The following is a 6150-nucleotide window of genomic DNA, read 5'->3' on the forward strand; positions in this document are numbered from 1 at the left end:
GTCCCAGTGGTGGTAGGAGCACTCGGGGCTGTGACTCCTAAGCTGGCTGAGTGGCTCCAACAGATCCCAGGAACAACATCAGAGCTCTCTGTCCAGAAGAGTGCAGTGCTAGGAACAGCTAAGATACTACGCAGAATCCTCAAACTCCCAGGCCTCTGGTAGAGGACTCGAGGTTGAGGAAGACACATACCACCCATCGGGGTGAGAGGGGAATTTTTTTTTATTTCAAGGGGATTTTTTGTATTTCATACATATATAGAAAGCAAACATGTGCATCCTGTTCCTTCATTTTTTGTAAGTGATATCTAATTTGTCATAATTTCTCAAAATATTGCAAGTTTTAAGAGTGATATTATTTTTGGTGCTCTTGTGACAGTAATTATATGTTACAACACATAGGACTGTGAATTGGTTAGTGGGTTGCTGGAAAAGTGCCTAATGAATTTTCTTTTGATTTATTTTTGTCTTTAACATTCTCTCTGTCAAAGGAGAGAAAGAGGATTTGTGGGCTGTGATAATTTACTCCGATATAAGATACAGCTAACTAAAACATTATCAGGCAGATTTGCACCTCAGGAACTTCCCACATCACAAACGGGTAGGTTGCTTGTATTAATATGATACGAAGGAACATATTTTATTACCTGATTCAGGGATACTGTCATCAGAATTAATCTCATGCAATACTGACTTTGAGATTCAGAGTATATAATCAAATACCTTTCTAGTAAGGTAAATATTGGAGAAATTGGAGGTCAAGATTATGGAACTTAACAGTTGCCATTGATTACTAGACAGTTGTTTTAACCAGAGAAGTATCCTAAGTGTACTTATAACATGAGGTTTTTCAGAAACTGAATGTACCAATAAACTTAAACGAGTAGTGTAATGGAAATATGTCCTTTAGAAAAGATATTCGTTTTGTATCTGCATGCACTCTTTCTCCCTAAGTTCTGAAAAAGAAAATTGACATTGTACCATTTTTAACTTGCAAATACCTGGTTTATTGGCACGTCAAGACAAGAATGCTTCAATACATTACTTAGGTGTTGGTAATTTCTTCTGTGAATTTGCTCCAATACTTATTTATTATCCTTTATTCTTAGTTTTCAAGGTGATGCTGCAAAAGAAAAAAAGATGCATCTGTGTCCCTTTTGGCTTCTTTATGTTGATAAAAAGGTCTGAAAGGAGTTGAAGGATTTGTTTGTATTTTTACATTAGAAATATATGACCTAATTTTCAGATGTGCTGAGCAGCAGCAAACATCCTTGAAACCAATGAGTGCTTCAGGATCTCCCCACTTTTGAAAATCAAACGAAGGAGGTCTTGACTTCCCAGATTGTTTGCTGCAGAAGTAATGAGGTCGTGACATCAAAAAAGAAAAATTAAAAAAAAAAGAAGAGAGATGAAGGGGGTGCTAGTGACACTGCTTAAACATTTTTTTTACATCCATTTAATCAAAATTTAGAGTTTTGACAATCTCTGGGGGAAATCTTTGTTTCGACACTTCTGTCTCACAAGTGAAGGCTGAGAAAGCTCCCACACCAGTTCCAAAATAAATATCATATCAACTGAATGGTGTCATGGAAATACTGACCACAAAATTCTGTGAAAATACCCAACCCATAATAAATGGATTTCCATATAGTTCATTTCTAGATGCATTGCTAAGTTATGACAATGAGCAGAGAAATCTCAGAAGAGATGTGTTTTAAAAGGTCAGGTTACCAATCTGAGAATGATATAAAGTCTGTCCTTTGTGAATAGTTTGGGCTTCTTAGAAAAACTCTTGAAAACCAGAAAGTATATAGGTAATGTTAAAGATTGATTTTCTGTCTTCGAATTATTTTAAATAACTATCAAACAGCAATAATGATAAATTATAGCATGTTGAATACTGCAACCCAGTATTCACAAACATATACTCAAATTCTAAAATGTTGTTAAGGTTGACTTCATTTTCCTCTGATGAACATTATTGTGAACAGGGATAGAGTGTGTAGTCCATAAATGTTTGGGGATTTTTTTTTAATGAATACCCATATTTCTGTGCAAACCAGGATATCTGTCGGAGGATCAATGTATTCAATTTTAGGGTTTATCTAAAGTAGGGAAAATGTTCAATAATTACCTAGTATTGCTATAATTTGTTTAGCTCCTCTGGGGGATTGTGAAGGAGGGAAAAGGGTTCTGAGCTTGGGAAAAGACAAGCAGGAGTAGGAGCGGCTTCAAAGTAAGAGAGGGTTCTGTGAAGTGGGAATCTTGGCTAGGATATAAGGAAAAGATTTCTGAGCCTGGGAGAGGCGGTGATTTAAAAAAAAAACTCAGGGAAAGGCTTCAGAACCTGCTTACAATGGGGAGTTAGCTGGTGTGGGATGGATGGGGAAAGTTCAGCTGGCAGGAGATGAAGGTTTTAACAGCCCTAAACATAATCTCTGTAAAGATACTCATTGAAGTGTGTTTTTTGTTGAAAAGTCACAAAAGTTGTAAAATTTCTGCTTATTAATTTCTGTTAAAGTCCATTATAACGTTGGTGTTTGAGGGTGAGGAAGTGAGAGGCCAGGGTTAAGCACTGCACTAGAATTCTATTTCAAAGAAGGAAGCTTGGGTTTGGTGATGTGGTTGAGATGTTAGATAATAATTTGGTTTCGTTATTAGGATATTTAATGGGCTCCAAGTTAGATCTGATTGAGTTCGGTGCACTTCGTTAGTTGAGATTTATAACCAAACAGACAGCCACCTCCTTAAAATCATCTTTAGAATTTATAAAGATTGATTATTCTTTGCGTTAATCTGATATTTGTCACTAATTATTCAATTCCAACCCTATAGTGAAACTTACTTGATGATTTATTGATTTGACTCTGATTTGATTTTGATTTGATGTATTGGTTCAGTCTTAACATTATTAATAATTGCTTATCTTTGGTGATATGTGTTCATTATTTAATTTTTTAGTTTCTTTTTAAAAAAAATAAAAAAAGATACTAAGTCACACTTTTTTCAATAAGCAACATGACCTGGGTAGATGTCATCAGTCAGCCTAACAGTCTGACCAGCTCTCTCTAATTAGTCTGGTTACTCACATAGGAGAGTACCATTTATAGAAATTTAGAGCAGAGAAAGCTAAGGAGGAGAAAACGTGGTTAGTTTTTTCAAATGCAGCATAGAGATCAAGAAAAGCAAGTGGAGAGAAGAACTGTTTAGACTTAGCTATGAGAAGGTCATTTAGAAAGTTTCTAAAAAATATCTGTAATTAACATTTACATGTATGCCATTGAGAGTTTCTAAGAATAAGTACAGTGGGTACTTTATATTACAACAAAATCCTTTTTTCCCAAAGGAAAAAAGACAAAACAATCTGTATAACTATGCAGCAAAATGCCTATTACTTCACTAATTATGGGACATAATCTTAGACCTGCAGTTTTTCACAGCTAATATTAGACCTTACTGAAAGCCTGGAGTGAGACAAAATATTATACAGTGCTCTGGAACAGATTCCCAGCTTCTGTTTTATGTAGTTTCAATATGAAACTAACCCTTCAATGTCACTGAGAACAAAGAGCAATTAAATACAGATAACTACGTTCCTTTCAGACTTGGAAACGTTGCTATTGATCACTAAAACTTCTGCAGCTATGCAATTCCCTGTACCTATGCCTCACACAATGGAGCCTCAACCGTGTTTGGTTTACTACTTTGCTACCACAAGATAACTAATTACAATAATAATAACATATATGTAAGTAAAATTGTCAAATGCAGCTGCTTAGAATTAGGTACCTAAATCTGCCTTTGGGCACACATCCATGGCCTGATATTTTTTTTTCAAAAGTGCTTGTTTATTTTAAAAAAAGGATAGGTGAGATATTAATTTTCCTTTTTAAAATTACATATAAGACGACAATATGACTATCAATCCATATTCTGATGGAATAACTCACTGATGGAAGATTCATTTTAACTTTTCATTCTCCCCAAAAAGAAATATTATCTTTCCAGTTGAGCATGTCCATTTCCTATGCACTAATTCTAATAGGAAAAAAAGGAAACATTTAATTGAATTGATGCCTCAGCTGTTAATGGTATTTGTGCCAGTTTTCAATAGCTAATGGTAGTGTTAATGTAATTTGATTTCTGAGCAATTAAGCAGCACATTTAGTACCGACAAAATGATTAATTGGGATTTTTGTCAGCAAGCCAAAATAACGGTTAACACTTTTTTGTAAAATTCTAATGAGATATGGTCGTTTAATTAAAATTCTCAGTCTGGGGGTCCAAATAACTCAGTGAATTGGTAGAGGAATATGGCACCTTTCACCTTAAGAGGAAAGTTATCATCGCAATCAGCACTAATTGACAATGTTGGTGGCATTCGCAGCAAGAACTAAATGGATCTGACTGAATTACTTTCTCATCCCAGAACGAATCCCTCCAAACACTACTGAGGCACACTGGGAGGAGCAGAGATACTTTCATATCTCTCGCTTGTGCCCTATTTGATCTGTGGATGAACAGAGCTCTTCAGACTCCAGCACTTTTTATTGAGCATTGAATTCACCTTAAAGTTTAGAAAAGGAAAGGCAGAACACAAAAGCAATGTGAAATTATAATAAAATATAAATATTGTACTACAAAGCATATTTTAAAAAATGTATCTGTCTATGGGCAGGTCTACACTACAGCCTAAGCCAATATAACATATGTCATTTGGGGTGTGAAAAAGGCACCCCCTCCCAAGCAATGCAAGTTTCATGCTGTCCATAGTAGCACTATGTTAGTGGGAGACACTGTCCCGCCAACATAGCTTCTGCTTTTCGCCGAGGTGGAGTAATTCTGCCAAAGGGAAAGCACTCCTCCACTGGCATAGCACATCTTCACCAGAGGTGCTAGAGTGGCACAGCTGCACTGTTTAGTAGACTTGCCATAAGGGCTGCTACTGCTTTTAAGACTAAACTCTATATTTTTGCTATGGATGCCTCTCTGTGGTCTGAAGCAAAAGGAACTGACCATCAGTTCTGCTCTTAGTGGCAAGGGACTGTAGAAGTTGGCAACAAAGACTGGAGAAAACAGCATTTATAACTTGCAGGCAACAAGAAGGAACAACAACCAATATAGTTACTCTATATTGGTACCTGCAATATAGAGTAACTCAGTCTAGGATATTTTGCACTACTGTGTGTTTTAAACAGGCATTGGAGGTAATTAAACCAAGTAAGAAACAAGAGAAAAGAAAGATAGACACTGGAGAGAGACGTAGATGCAGTATAGAAGTATTTTTATGCATCTCAGGAACGTGCAAGCTGAATGCTGTTGAAGTCAGCAATGTGTCTCAGGGAGACATCGGCTAGTTGTTCCCCCTGCTGCAAAAACTCTCCCTTCTTTAGTTTATTTTTGCAATTTCCTAAAGAGTAGTCTCCTCTTGAGACACTAATTTCTGTGAATAGATCCACCTCCTTTCTGTTTTCTGAATCCTCCCCTGATGGTTCTTGTTTTTTTCAGTTTCCTACCCAGTCTTCTCCTGCAATCAGTGGCCCAGCAAGGGTATAGGATTTTGTTTTGTTTTGTGACACCTCAGGTTCTAATCTTTTTTCCCCCACAGTTTCTTTCCATCTTATTCTCCCTGTCACTCTGCCAGTTAGCTTACCTCTGATTACTGCTTTGGCAGCTGCCCAGCTGTTCCCTCTGGAGCTGTCCTTATATCATGAAATGTAGTGTAAGTCTTGATTTTTTTTCCCCTTGAGTTCCACTTCTCTAACCAAGTCTTTTAACAGCAGGTTAATCAGCTCCCAGGATATATGTCCAGAAAGGCCTATCCATTCAGTTAACCTCTTGAGAAACAGTCAGCTATTTGTTTAGGAAGTCAAGGTTAACACCTGCATTTATAAAGAGCTACAGTGTTGGAAGATAGATTGCACATCATTCGGCCCTTCCTGTTTTAATGACTGGGAAAAGAATTAACCTTGGGTTACTGTATTTAGCTTTCTTGAAGACAGTGGGCCAGGTCCTGTCATAAATAGATAGGTAAGGTAAGTGTTAAGTTTCTTTTACCTGGAAAGGGTAACCAAACACCTGACCAGAGGACCAATCAAAGAACTGGATTGTTTAAAGTCAGGGGCGGGAATTTGTAGACTCGGGGTCTTTTTT

Source organism: Chelonoidis abingdonii, chromosome 15 (genome assembly GCF_003597395.2).
Source record: "Chelonoidis abingdonii isolate Lonesome George chromosome 15, CheloAbing_2.0, whole genome shotgun sequence".
In the NCBI taxonomy this organism is placed as follows: domain Eukaryota; kingdom Metazoa; phylum Chordata; order Testudines; family Testudinidae; genus Chelonoidis; species Chelonoidis abingdonii.